The sequence below is a fragment of the Gopherus evgoodei genome, chromosome 11, assembly GCF_007399415.2.
Source record: "Gopherus evgoodei ecotype Sinaloan lineage chromosome 11, rGopEvg1_v1.p, whole genome shotgun sequence".
NCBI classification, from domain to species: Eukaryota; Metazoa; Chordata; order Testudines; family Testudinidae; genus Gopherus; species Gopherus evgoodei.
Window position 1 is genome coordinate 44671655 of NC_044332.1, and position 15340 is coordinate 44686994.

The 15340-nt window shown below is 49.1% G+C and overlaps 2 protein-coding genes across 5 annotated transcripts in view; both read left to right on the forward strand.

Annotated features, from left to right (window-relative positions):
* The window catches only part of LOC115659409 (sodium channel protein type 3 subunit alpha), a 964414-nt gene that overhangs the window by 464724 nt on the left and 484350 nt on the right, over nucleotides 1-15340 (forward strand). The window lies entirely within an intron of this gene.
* The window catches only part of GALNT3 (polypeptide N-acetylgalactosaminyltransferase 3), a 44768-nt gene that overhangs the window by 5010 nt on the left and 24418 nt on the right, over nucleotides 1-15340 (forward strand). The gene's annotated exons all lie outside the window — the stretch shown is intronic.

Below are 15340 nucleotides of genomic sequence, written 5' to 3' on the forward strand. Positions count from 1 at the left end.
ACAATGTACAATTTTAGAGCCTGCAAGTCCACTCAGTCCTATTTCTTGTTCAGCCAATCGCTCAGACAAACAAGTTTGTTTACATTTGCAGGAGATAATACTGCCTGCTTCTTGTTTACAATGTCACTTGAAAGTGAGAAAAGGCATTCTCATGGCACTGCTGTAGCCAGCGTTGCAAGATATTTACGTGCCAAATGAGCTAAAGATTCATATGTCCCTTCGTGCTTCAACCACCATTCCAGGGGGCATGCCTCTGTGCTGATGAGGGGTTCTGCTCGATAACAATCCAAAGCAGTGCAGACTGACGCATGTTCATTTTTATTATCGGAGTCAGATGACACTAGCAAAAGGTAGATTTTCTCTTTTGATGGTTTGGGTTCTGGAGTTTGCATCGGGGCGTTGCTTTTTTAAGACTTCTGAAAGCATGTTCCCCACCTCATCTCTCTCAGACTTTGGAAGGCACTTCAGATTCTTAAACCTTGGGTCAAGTGCTGTAACTATCTTTAGAAATCTCACTGTCACGGAGTGTGGGGGAGTCCGGCCCTGGACCCCTCTTCCTGGGACCCACAGTGACTCTTAGCCAGCCAGTAAAACAGAAGGTTTATTGGACAACAGGAACACAGGTTACAGCACAGCTTGCAGGCACAGTCAGGACCCCTCCACCGAGTCCTTCTGGGCTTTCAGGGTGCTTGGATCCTAGCTAGGATACCCTGAATTCCACCCACACAGCCCCAAGCCCAAACTCCAAACTGCTTCCCTCCTGCCGCTCCCTTCCTTTGTCCCCTTCCTGGGCAAAGGTGTTGACCTTTCCCCTCCCTTACCTAGCTCAGGTTACAGGCCCTGGCATCGTCCATCCCCTAAAGTCCTCCCCTGCTCTCCCACTCCCCACACAGACAGTCCCTACTGCATCACATCTCTCCCTCCCTTCGAGACTGAACTGAGCAGGGTCACTCTGCCCAGTGACCTGGGGAAGTTCAGGGTCCCCTCTCCGGGACAACACATCCGCTGTCAGGTTGGCACTTCCCTTCACATGGATCACATCCATGTCATAGTCCTGCAGGAGCAGGCTCCACCTCAGGAGCTTGGCGTTGGCTCCTTTCATCTGGTGCAGCCAGGTCAGGGGAGAGTGGTCGGTATACACGGTGAAGTGTCGCCCAAAGAGATATGGCTCTAGCTTCTTAAGGGCCCATACCATGGCCAGGCATTCCTTCTCGATGGCCGCGTAGCTTTGTTCCCGGGGTAGCAGCTTCTTACTCAGGTACATGATGGGGTGTGTCTCTCCCTTTTCATCCTCCTGCATCACCCAGTCCCGTGTCTGAGGCATCGGTGAACACCATAAAGGGTTTGTCAAAATCTGGGTTTGCCAGAACTGGGCCGCTAACCGGAGCCTCCTTCAGCGCCCGGAAAGCCTCCTGGCACTGCTTAGTCCAGATCACCTTGTCTGGCTTCCCCTTTTTGCACAGTTCAGTGATGGGGCCGGCTATGGCACTAAAGTGGGGCACGAACCTTCGACAGTACCCCGCCATCCCAATAAAGGCCTGGACCTGCTTTTTGGTTTGGGGAGCAGGCCAGTCTCTGATCACCTCCACCTTGGCTGGTTCTGGCTTCAGGCAGCCGCTCCCCACCCGCTGGCCCAGGTAAGATACTTCAGCCATCCCCACCTTGCACTTCTCAGCCTTTACTGTTAACCCAGCCTTTCGGAGTCGGTCCAGGACTTGTTTAACCTGGGACATGTGGTCCTCCCAGATCTGGCTGAAGACGCAGATGTCGTCAATATACTCCACGGCAAAACTCTCCATCCCCCTCAGTAGCTGATCCACCAGGCGCTGGAAGGTGGCCGGTGCTCCCTTGAGGCTGAAGGGCAGGGTCAGAAACTCATAGAGCCTCAGAGGGGTAATAAAGGCCGATTTCAGCCTGGCATCTGCGTCCAGCGGCACTTGCCAGTAGCCTTTGGTAAGATCCATAGTGGTGAGGTACCGAGCACCTCCCAGCTTGTCTAGGAGCTCGTCGGGCCTGGGCATAGGGTAGGCATCAGATATGGTGATGGCATTGAGCTTTCGATAGTCCACACAGAACCGGATTGACCCATCCTTCTTGAGAACCAGCACCACTGGCGAGGCCCAAGGGCTGGAAGACGGCTGGATCACCCCCAAAGCCAGCATGTCCCTGACCTCTCTTTCAAGATCCTGGGCAGTTTTACCAGTGACCCGAAAAGGGGAGCATCTTATAGGGGGATGTGACCCGGTCTCCACCCGGTGGACAGTCAAATTAGTGCGTCCAGGCTGGTTGGAAAACCGCTGTCGGTATAGATGCAGCACCCCCCTGATCTCAGCGTGCTGGCCCGGGGTCAGCTGATCAGAGAGGGGAATCGCCTCCAGGGGGGAACCAGCTTTTGTCCCAGGGAATAGATCTACTAAGGGGTCATCTCCCTGCCCCTCCCAATGTCCACACATGGCCAACACCACATTCCCCCTGTCATAGTATGGTTTCATCATGTTCACATGGTACAACCGACGGTGATGTGCCCGGTTTGACAGCTCCACCACATAGTTTACCTCATTCAGTTGCTTGATAACCTTGAAGGGCCCTTCCCAGGCGGCCTGGAGTTTGTTTCTCCTCACGGGGATGAGAACCATCACCTGATCTCCGGTGGCGAAGGCACGGGCCCGTGCCGTGCGGTCATACCAGACCTTCTGCCTCCTCTGGGCTCGGGCCAGATTCTCCTTGGCCAGGCCCATGAGCTCGGCCAGTCTTTCCCGGAAGGTCAGGACATACTCCACCACTGACTCTTCCTCGGGAGAGGCCTTCCCCTCCCATTCGTCCCTCATCAGGTCTAGGGGCCCCCTTACCCGCCTTCCATACAACAGTTCGAAAGGTGAAAACCCGGTAGATTCCTGGGGCACCTCCCTGTACGCGAACAGCAGGTGAGGTAAGTACTTGTCCCAATCCTGCGGGTGCTGGTTCATAAATGTTTTTAGCAGCATCTTCAGCGTCCCGTTGAACCTTTCTACCAGCCCGTTGGACTGGGGGTGATACGCTGAGGCCCGGTTGTGCTGGACCCCACATTTCTGCCATAAGGACCGGAGCAGGGCCGACATGAAGTTGGACCCCTGGTCCGTTAAGACCTCCTTGGGGAACCCCACCCGGCTGAAAATTGTCAGCAGCGCATCTGCCACTGTGTCTGCTTCGATAGAGGACAAGGCCACCGCCTCGGGGTAGCGAGTGGCAAAATCCACCACCACCAGGATGTATTTCTTCCCTGACCGGGTCATCTTGCTGAGGGGTCCCACTATGTCCATGGCCACCTTCTGAAAGGTTCTTCTATGATGGGTAAAGGCCTCAAAGCCGCTTTCCCCTTGTCCCGGGCCTTCCCCACCCTCTGGCAGGGGTCACAGGATTGGCAGTACTGTCGGACATGGGTAAAGACCCCAGGCCAGTAAAAGTTCTGTAGCAGCCTCTGCCTGGTGCGTCGGATTCCCTGGTGCCCTGCGAGAGGGATGTCATGGGCCAGGTACAGCAGCTTGTGACGAAACTTCTGGGGAACCACCAGCTGCCTCCTGATCCCTCATGACTCTACTTCCCCTGGGGGAGCCCATTCTCGGTACAGGAACCCCTTCTCCTTGCAACCTCTCCTCATGGTCTGTACCGCACTAAGGTCAGCCCGGTCCCTGTGCCTCCGCAAGGAGGGATCTTTCTGCAACTCGGCCTGGAACTCAGCAGCTGGGACAGGGATGGGAACCGGCTCTCTCTTGCTGGCTGGGTCTGAGGCCGCAGCCTCTCTGAACCGTGCCCCTGGGCGTTCCCCGCTCCCTGGGTTAGGGTCCTGCACCTCGGGTCGAGTACCTTCCCCGTTGTCGGGGTGCAGTGCCCTTTGCCGACTCTGACTACGAGTCACGACCAGGGCACTCTGGGTGTTACTAGGCCAGTCCTCGAGGTCCCCTCCCATTAACATGTCAGTGGGCAAATATCAGTGTACCCCCACATCCTTGGGGCCCTCCTTGGCCCCCCATTTCAGGTGTACCCTTGCCACAGGCACCTTGAATGAGGTCCCGCCCACGCCCATCAGGGTCAGGTAGGTGTCGGGCACCATCCGATCTGAGGCCACCACCTCGGGCCGGGCCAGTGTCACCTCTGCGCCCATGTCCCAGTACCCAGTGACCTTCCTCCCATCTACCTCCAGGGAAACAATGCACTCCTTCCGGAGGGGCAGCCCCACGCCCATCCGGTAAACCAAAAACCTGGAGCCTGGAGTATCCACAGGTGGTATGTTGCCAGCCCCCCTTTCCTGGGAATGTAGCCCCTCCTCTGATTGGGTTTTTACCCAGTCCACCCTCTGCGGGTTGGGTCTGCTTGGTCTGTCCCTGAGCTTGGGGCACTGGGCCCGTGTGTGACCTCGTTGGCCACAGCGATAGCAGCCCATGTCTTGTGGGTCCCCTTGAGTGGGTTGGAGGGACCCGCCGCTGGATGTTCCCCTTTTGAGGGGGTTCTCCATAGGACCCCGCTGGGAGGTCCCATGATGACTCTCTCTCTGCGTTGAGGCAGGCTTGCTCCTTCGAGACTCCTCCCTGCCATCCCCTGCCTGACTGTCCACAAATTGGTCGGCCAGCTGGCCTGCGTGCTGTGGGTTCTCCGGCTTCTGGTCCATCAACCACAGCCTCAAGTCGGACGGGCACTGCTCGTACAGGTGCTCCAGTATGAATAGGTCAAGCAGATCCTCTTTAGTTTGGGCCCCAGCTGCCCACTTGCGGGCATACCCCTGCGCCCGGTTGACCAGTTGTAGGTATGTGACCTCACAGGTTCTACGCTGGCTCCGGAACTTTTTCCGGTACATCTCAGGAGTCAGCCCAAATTCGCGGAGCAGGGCCTGTTTGAACAGTTCGTAGTCCCCTGCCTCCGCCCCTTTCAGTCAGCTGTACACCTCCACGGCTGTGGAGTCCAGTAAGGGGGTGAGAACTGTGATCCTGTCTGCAGGGTCAGCCCTGTGCAGCTCGCAGGCATTCTCAAAAGCTGTCAGGAAGGTATCTATGTCCTCCCCCTCTTTACGCCGGGGCAGCAAGTGCTTATCAAAGCTCTTTGTAGGCTTGGGTCCCCCCTCACTCACCGCAGCCGGGGCCTCACTTCTCCTCAGCTGGGCCAGGTCCAGCTCATGTTTACGCTGTTTCTCCTTCTCCTCCCGTTCATATTTACGCTGGTTCTCATGTTTACGCTGGTTCTCCTCATGTTTACGCTGTTTCGCCTTCTCCTCCAGCTTTTGCCTCTTTTAACTCGAGCTTCTCCCTTTCATATTCCAGCCGCGTCCGCTCCACGGATGCCGAGCGTTGCCGGGAGGATCTCCTGCTGGGGGGTGGGCTTCGCCGGGAGGATCCCCTGCTGGCCGGGGGTGTCACGGTGCCCTCGGTATACACTGGGCTCCTTCCCGCCCTTCCCCTAGGCCTAGGAAGGGGGAGTCTCGGGAAGCCCTCGTCCGCCGGCTGACCACTCCCAGCGGGGACAGACACTGCTGACCACTCACAGGCAGGGGTGCTCGCCGCTCCCCACGGTTTCCAGGGGGACCCCTAGTGCACCAGCCCTTCTTGAGGTCACCACCTCTCTGCCAGGATCGAGCTGCAGACTCCTCCGCCCCTGGGACCACTCGCTGCAATCCCCCGGGGGACCCTGTTACTGCAAAGTCCTTCTCACTGGGCACACACTCCCAGGGGTTAATCACCCCTTCGTTTTACTGCTCCCCAGTCACTTACTGCACCCCGTGGACGGCGCTTTCTGCAGTATCTCCCGCCGCTGCCACCAGTTGTCACGGAGTGTGGGGGAGTCCGGCCCTGCACCCCTCTTCCTGGGACCCACAGTGACTCTTAGCCAGCCAGTAAAACAGAAGGTTTATTGGACAACAGGAACACAGGTTACAGCACAGCTTGCAGGCACAGTCAGGACCCCTCCACCGAGTCCTTCTGGGCTTTCAGGGTGCTTGGATCCTAGCTAGGATACCCTGAATTCCGCCCACACAGCCCCAAGCCCAAACTCAAAACTGCTTCCCTCCTGCCGCTCCCTTCCTTTGTCCCCTTCCCGGGCAAAGGTGTTGACCTTTCCCCTCCCTTACCTAGCTCAGGTTACAGGCCCTGGCATCGTCCATCCCCTAAAGTCCTCCCCTGCTCTCCCACTCCCCACACAGACAGTCCCTACTGCATCACACTCACATTGGTACCTTCTTTGCATTTTGTGAAATCTGCAGTGAAAGTGTTCTTAAAATGAACTACATGTGCTGGGTCATCATCCGAGACTGCTATAACATGAAATATATGGCAGAATGCAGGTAAAACAGAGTAGGGGACATACAGTTCTTCCCTAAAGGAGTTCAGTCACAAATATAATGAACACATTGTTTTTTATAACCAGCATTATCAGCATGGAAGCATGTTCTCTGGAGTGGTGGCCGAAGCATGAAGGGGCATATGAATGTTTAGCATATCTGGGATATAAATACCTTGCAATGCCCACTACAAAAGTGTCATGCAAATACCTGTTCTCACTTTCTGGCGACATTGTAAACAAGAAGCAGGCAGCATTATCTCCTGTAAATGTAAACAAACTTGTTTGTCTGAGCGATTGGCTGAACAAGAAGTAGGACTGAGTGGACTTGCAGGCTCTGAAGTTTTGCATTATTTTGAGTGCAGTTATGTAAACAAACAAAATGTACACTTGTAAGTTGCACTTTCACAACAGAGGTTGCACTGCAGTACTTGTATGACATGAATTGAAAAATACTATTTCTTTTATCATTTTTACAGTGCAAATGTTTGTAATAAAAAATAATATACACTGATTTCAATTACAATACAATATATATGAAAATGTAGAAAAGCATACAACATATTTAGTAAATTTCAATTGGTATTCTGTTGTTTAACAGTGCGATTAAAACTGTGATTAATCGTGATTAATTTTTTGAGTTAATCATGTGAGTTAAGTGCGATTAATCAACAGCCCTACAATAAACATTTTAAAATGATATTCTAATGCAATTTTTGTAGACTTTTTTTTCACCTGTGTTAAAATGGATATCCTGGTGTTACCTGAGCTGTGATAGTGCTGACTTGCAGTCCACCCTAGATCTTTTCTCAGGTGCCTATCGTGGCCTGGGACTTTTCCTTAACACTGGGAAGACTAAGGTGCTCCACCTGCCTTCTCCAGTGCACATTTCCCTCCTTCTCCCACAAATTGTCATTGGTGGTGAGCCCTGGAAAATGTTGAGCATTTCCCTTACCTTGGTAGCCACCTCTCCCAGACAGCCAGTCTTGATGTGGAGATTGAACATGTGCAACCTTTGGAAAGTTGTTCAGTCATGTCTTTATTAACAGAGATCTGTGTATGGAAATTAAGTTCCTGGTCTACAATGCAGTAGTCATCCCCACTCTTCTTTATGGTTGTGAGACATTGATGGCATATCTAAGCCATTTTAAGCATCTGGAGTGGTACGAACTACGCTGCCTTAGAAGAATTCTCCGTATCAGATGGAAAGATTATCACACCAATGCCAGTGTTCTCTCTGAAGCTAAAATCACCAGTGTTGAGGCAAAGATTATGAAACATCAGCTTCGCTGGGTTGGTCATTGTGTGCAGATGGCTGATACTAGTCTTCCAAAGCAAGTCCTCTTTTCTCAACGTAGTCATGGTAAGAAGACCCACAGGGGATGAAGGAAACGCTACAAGGAAGTATGTCTTAAGACAAGAGGATTGACTCCACAAATTGAGAGGAGTTGCTAGCAATAGATGCAGTGCCAGAGGATGTTGTGAAATCCAAGTCTATAACAGCATTCAAAAAAGAACTACAGAAGTTCATGGAGGATAGATCCATCAATGGCTATTAGCCCAGGATGGACTGGGTGCAAAGCCATGCTCTGAAATGTCACTAGCCTCTGTTTGCCAGAAGCTGGGAATGGGTGATGGGATGGATCCCTTGATGATTACCTGTTCTGTTCATTCCTTCTGAAGCACCTGGCACTGGCCACTGTCAGAAGACAGGATACTGGGCTAGATGGACCATTAGTCTGACCCAGTATGGCCCTTCTTATGTCATCTCATCATACATCAAGCCTCATCCCATTTTGAAGAGAATCACCTTGCTCAAGAAGAGGAAGGAAAGTGAACAGCACCCTGGCCAGCAGTTATGCTCTCTCCAAGCAACCACCAACTGTCATGTGGAAAATCCTGTAGAGCACAAATTGGACTCCTCATCCATCTGAAGTCTCATCAATGACTTTTTCCCCTGACAGACATCCTCGTGTTTGAAGGATAGCTGATGGATAATGCTACTGTTCCACTATGGCCACATTGGAGCCAGGGCTAGAGTTAGTATAGAGTATGTTTTGAGGCAGAGTGAAAAGTGGAGGAGTTGGTTTTAGAAATTTGAGTTTTATGTAGATGTCCAAAAATTGCAGTTTTTCAGGGCTTTCTCTTTGTATATACAGTATGTGACAGATCCAGGCCGGTGGGATGCAGGAGTCTGGTAGAGGGCAAATATACTGGTCACTGAGTGAGTAGTTTTCTGTTCCCTGAGTGACCAGAGTAGAGGTTGCACTAGAGTAATCAGGAACCTGCTAGAACCAATTAAGGTAGACAGGCTGATTAGAACACCTGCAGCCAATCAAAGCAGGCTAATCAGGACATCTGGGTTTTAAAAGGAGCTCACTCCAGTCAGATGGGGAGGAGCCAGAGGAGAGGAAGTGCGTGTGAGGAGCTGGGAGCAAGAGATGCAAGGAGCTGAGAGTGAGAGTGTGTGCTGCTGGAGGACTAAGGAGTACAAGCGTTATCAGACACCAGGAGGAAGATCCTGTGGTGAGGATAAAGAAGGTGTTTTGGAGGAGGCCTTGAGGAAGTAGCCCAGGGAGGTGTAGCTGTCACACAGCTGTTACAAGAGGCACTATAGACAGCTGCAAATCCATAGGGCCCTGGGCTGGAACCCGGAGTAGAGGCCGGGCCTGGGTTCCTCCCAACTCCTGATCAGACACAGGAGGAGTTGATCCAGACTGTGGGGGAGATTACTGAGGTGAGCAAAGCTGTCAATAAGCGCAGGACCCACCAAGGTAGAGGAGGAACTTTGTCACAAGTAATATATTACTTACTGCAGTAGTATATACTGTAATGAGTAATCTCTTCATAATGTTCCCTAGAGTTCTTTAACATACTGTTTCAAACTGTATACACTTTAGCATGCACCAGCAGGGTCTACACAGACCAATTAATGCACAAAACATTTGTGTGTTTTAGAAATCACACCCCCCATAGTCTGCATTACGGCTCCATCCATGTAGACAAGCCCATAGATTCAAGTAGCAATTTCTGATGTTACTCTGGTATTTATTGACTAAACACCAATTTATTTATTTTTAATTGGAAGTGTTTTATTGGTGTATATTCTTTAAATCTTAAAAGCAGGAGCCCTGTGTTAGTAGTACAATTTCAGGTCATTTGGTCAAAGGGTTCCTCAGATAAAGCCCTGTCAAAAAGAAGCTGATTGTAATATACAAATTGTTCTCGAAAGCTTATATGTAAGTAATGGATTTCATGGATTTCTAGAGACCTCTGTGACATTCTCAGCTCCAACCCCACCGCTCCGGGGCTGAAGCAGTCAGCTGGCTGGGACCCTGGAGCTCTGAGCCTCCAAGGGCAGTGGGGAGGCCCCTGCAGCTCCAAGTTGCCCGCTGTGGGTGGTGCTGGACCCCCAAATCCTCTCCCTGCAGCAGGGCTTGGGTTCTCGTCCCACCATCAGCCCCATTTTGTCACAGTTATTTTTACTAAAAGTCAGGGACAGGGTTCCATGAATCTTTGTTTATTGCCTGTGATCTGTCCCTGACTTTTGCTAAAACTAACAGTGACAGAATCTTAACCTTACATATGCATTCTGAGATTGTCTTGTAAATTGGTATTCCATAACGGCCTAGGGTGAGAGAGGCAGAGAACATACATTGAGATGAATGGGTCACTTCATACCTCTGCAGTCCTCCTATATTGTAGGGGGTTGTACAGATCCTCTTCCCCATACATGAGCTCTCCAAGTGCAGTGTGGAATCTGGGGCTCCCCTTCACTCCCCCTTAATGCCTCTAGGTGGTATATGTGCTCTTCATAGCCCATTAATCTTCACCTTCCTTCATGCTAAGGCCCATCTAGCCCTATTGTGGCCATGGATGGGACAGAAGGAGGGCAGAGCTGATGGCTGAGTGGTGTTTAAACGAAGCCACCTTATGTCACGCTCCTCCCCCACACAGCATGCCTGTCTGTCTCGCTACTACCACCTCCTCAAGAACTAAGGGAAATTCATTGCCCAAAAACTTGAACACAGAATGAAGGTTGACTGGCAGTGCCTCATATCCTTCCAGAATATTCAATGCCTCTGCTTAAATCTCTGAAAACCAATAAATAGAATTAAGGTACATATCAGTTCTCTTCTGGTCCTTCCTGTAACCTGAACTGTGCCCTCTTGAGTGATGTCCCTGACAGATATTGTAGCACACTATCTTTCCAGATGATATGGAATACTGTGGGGACACAGCACATGAGTACAGTAGGAGAAATTGTCAGACTGGGTCCTTACTAAATCAAAAGTTGTGCTTAGGGTGAGTTTAGTGAACACCAGTTGACTACAATTGGCCTATACTCAGCCACTTCACTTGCTTTGCACAAACCAAACCAGAATTACCACTCCTTAAACCTTGGCCTAAGGATTCCCTCATCAACATCTCCTGCACTTACCTCTGCTCCATAGTGCACTGTTATGTATGCTACCAGACTGCTGCAAATCCTCATACCAAGAATATTTTGCTCCTCTACTTGCACAACCCACATAACTCAGCACAGAAGCAAGGAGTCTCTTGTGCTTTTGGGTGGCAGATGCTCCCCTCCAAAACTCCCACTGTGAGCTGTGGTACTCTGTACCAGTCAATGAAATGGTCCCTAATGCAGTGAAAGGCACTTGGAGTACATGGGGACAAATGAAAGAATACAGTTCGGTGGGACCTAACATATTTCATAAAATGGCACATTTACTTTATCATTCCTCATGTCTATTTATCATGGGGTAGCCCTAGCTGAAACAAACAGTATATCCTCAGTGGATCTTGCCCTGGTACCTTAACTCTTATTTCCTGTATCAGAGGGGTAGCCATGTTAGTCTGGATCTGTAAAAGCAGCAAAGAGTCCTGTGGCACCTTATAGACTAACAGATGTTATGGAGCATGAGCTTTCGTGGGTGAATACGTCCAACGAAGCGGGTATTTACCCACAAAAACTCATGCTCCAAAACGTCTGTTAGCCTATAAGGTGCCACAGGCCTCTTTGCTGCTCTTATTTCCTGGTTTTCAGAGGTTTAAGTACAGATGCACCTGACGTTCCGGAAGAGTAGGAGGCACTGCCAGCCAACTTGAACTGTTTGTTAACAATGTTCCTGGACACTGAATATTGATACTTTTGTGCTCTGTACTTGTGTCCCTAGGCTTTTAGTGTATACTCCTTTTGTAAGAGAAATAATCCCAAATATTTTTAAAACGCATAGGTCATGTCTAAGCTACAAAGTTTGGTTGACACAACTTACATCAGCATACAGCTGCTGAAGTTTTTGTATGTTTTGTGTGATTTGTGTACTTGGCTACTTGTGTAGGTGCTGCGTGTACTCACCAGGAGTGCACGCATCAATGTAAAGTGTGGTGCACCATAGGCAGGTTATCCCAGTATGCACCATGCTGGCATCTGGCACAGTACTTTTTAGGATGCCTTCACGGTGCTTTGTAAGAGCAGCAATTTGCCCAGAGATTTCTGGGAGCTAAGGGTCAAGTTCCCACCATGGTACTTTCTCCACCCCATAATACTTGCCATATCCCATAGTTTTTGTGCTCTTTTTAAAAAAAATCTTGTACAGTCCCTTCTGGTGCTTTTTGATCTCCATCTCTCTTGACAGAAGCATGAACTCTACAGAGCTCAGGTGAAATCTCATGTGCGTTGCTCCTACAGGATGTATGATTTGGAGTATTTGCAGATATTAAGGAAGTACTGCTATGATCAGGATAGTGATGAGGAAGATGTGGACATATTTGAGCACTATAACTGAATGCTGATGGTCATAACAGAAAAAAAATTGCCAGGTTGCTGCTGGCATTCATGGAACAGTTCCAACTAGTGGAGCACAACTTCTGGGCCTGAGAAATGAGCACTGATGTGTGGGATAGCATCATAGTGCAGGTTTGGAATGAAGATCAGTGGCTTGAAAACTTTTGGATGCAGAAGAGCAGGTTCCTGTATCTGTGTACAGAGCTTGCCCCAGCCCTTTGGCCTGTGAACACAAAATGAGAGTTGCATTGACAGTGGAGAAGAGAATGGCAACCATGCTCTGGAAATTGCAACATCAGATTGCTATCAGTCAGTGGACAATCATTTTCGGGTTGGAAAATCCACAGTGGAGGCCGTTGTGATCCAAATATGCAAGGCCATTAAACATTTCCTGCTTCAAAGGACTGTGGCTCTTGGTAATGTACAGGAAATGATGGATTTGCAGCAGCGGGGTTCCTGAACTGTGGTGGAGCGATATACAGCATGTGTATCCTTATTGTGGAACCAGCCCACTTAGCCACTGAGTGCATAAACCAGGGGTAGGCAACCTATGGCACGCAAGCTGATTTTTCTCTCTACGTGGGTCATAGAATATCAGTTGGAAGGGACCTCAGGAGGTCATCTAGTCCAACCCCCTGCTCAAAGCAGGACCACTCCCCAGACAGATTTTTACCCCAGATCCCTAAATGGCCCCCTCAAGCATTGAGCTCACAACCCTGGGTTTAGCAGGCCAATGCTCAAACCACTGAGCTATCCCTCCCCCCACCACTGGTCCTGGCCACCGGTCCAGGGGGCTCTGCATTTTAATTTAATTTTAAAATGAAGCTTCTTAAACATTTTAAAAACCTTATTTACTTTACATACAACAATAGTTTAGTTGTATATTATAGACTTAGACCGTCTAAAAATGTTAATGTATTATTGGCACACAAAACATTAAATTAGAGTGAATAAATGAAGACTCAGCACACCACTTCTGAAAGGTTGCCGATCCCTGCTTTAGAACTATATGGCTTATTTGTTAAAGACTTTTGTTCTAGAAATGCATGGTAGTTCCCATCTAATCTATTTGATGTATTTCCGAGGCACCTATCTGCTTGCTATCATAATGCTGTACAACAGGATGTAGACATGTGCTAAGCAATATGTAAAAGCAATACATTCCTCCTTGCTTCTAATAGTAGCAGCAATGAGGCAGAAATAATACAGGTGCAACAACTGTGTCCTTCAACTGTTCTCTCTTCTCGCAACAAGAACTCTTGGTATAGCAATCAGCATTTGCGGTTGTATAAAATTCTAGAAACTACCTTTCAGTAAATAATTCATACATGTAGTGGCATTCTTTCCTATAATCTGCTCCCACAAAGTTCTCTTTTCAGGGGATGTCAGAGGTCTCTTTGTCCAGGCATTTACCGTTGAGTCCTGTGTAAGGATTCTGTATGCATACAGATAAATATTTTTGTCCAGTCTTGTTATGGAGGCTTGTTCTGACTACATTGTTCTCTCACCCTTCCTGGATCTTAGTTAATTCTAAGTGTATGTTCAGTCAAGGAAGTGGTAGCCAAATACCTCCTATTTCCAAGTCACTCAGAACAGCAGAAATATTTATTAAGGAGAACGATCCTAGATGGTCAGATATTTCCCAAAACTGCCCCAACTCTCATTTACATTATGCTTTCCTCATTCTGCAAATACTTTGTTTCAGTAGGATGTTATCACTTGTTTAATCAAATAACTTCTCCTCTAGGAAATACTAATTGTTTTTGAAGAGTTGGGAGGTTAGACATATGATTAAGTAGCACAATTATACTAATCTTTTATTTTGGGTTTAAAGACAGGTATAGCTGATGTCCCAATTGAGAACGAGCTAATCCAGCAGTTCTAAAACTTGCTTATCATGTGTAATACTTAGAAGTACTTGATACACCAATACCACCTTTTATAATTAGGTATAGTCATAATAGATCCTTATTTAACACATCTAAAAAAAAAATCCTTCTCTTTTTTCTCACAGTTTCAGAATGAGCTGTTTTCCTCTTTTCTCTCTTTCACCATGGGCAACCTTTGAAGCAATAGAGCCAGTGCTGCACTCAGGGGCGGCTGTAGACATTTCGCTGCCCCAAGCAGGGCGGCATGTTGCGGGAGGCGCTCTGCCAATCGCCGGTCCCGCAGCTCCGGTGGACCTTCCGCAGGCGTGCCTGCGGATGCTCCACCAGAGCCGCGGGACCAGCGGATGCTCCACAGCCACGCCTATAGGAGGTCTACTGGAGCCGCCTACCGCCCTCCCAGCAACTGGCAGAGCGCCCCCTGCGGCATGCCGCCCCAAGCACGCGCTTGGCATGCTGGGGTCTGGAGCCGCCCCGGCTGCACTTCTCTCAGGGTGGAATACCACAAGTCACTTTTAGACTGGGTCTCCAGGCTCTGGCCAACTGTACCAACTGTAATTACACCAAACGCCTGACTGTGTTTGGCCAGCTGCACAAATTTTCTTCAGGAGCTGTGCACAGTAATCTGTGTATTTTCTTATTTAAAATAGAGCACCTCTTTTTCCCATTAGACAGTGAATAACTGTATTGAGTTTAGTCAACTTACTGGTATGATTCTTTTGGCCTCTAATGCCAGGACCTCAAAAACCTCTCACCCACTTGATTATGGTGAATGGAAATTTTGTCTGAGTAGGGTCAAGTGGGATGAGGAAAGCTGTTGGTTCCCTCTCTAGAAGGAATAAATATAGGGAAGGCAGGGAGCAGAGCAGCCCAGTTGTTATTTCTTTCTCAAGAAGGGGACTCAAACTGCCAAAACAGCTATATTTTTTCCTGGGGTGGGGAGGAGGGATAGAAGAACAAATTAGGCCACTAATCCTTTGAGACCACGAGGGAGGAGCTGGAGAACAGAATGATCGGGTTCAGAGGAGGAAAATCTGGGAAGCTATAGGCATCCTGTACTGCCAGGAGGATAGCAACTGGCTCCTAAGTCCTAGACTGCAGGCTGAAAAGAGGACCTCTGCAAAGAGGTAGGGGGCAGAATTGATTCATGGGTTTGGAGTGTGGGAGTGAACCTGTGTCAATCTAGTGTAAGAGAATAAAACAATAATTAGTAAAATGGAGGTGGGGGGAGAGAATTGGGCGGTAACACACTCTTTAATTTTACCCAGGCTAGTATGGAATTATTCCTTCAACATTTGCCTAACTACATAGAAAATACTACATTAAGAGAACATTAAGGTTGCAAAGTCAAACACTGAAA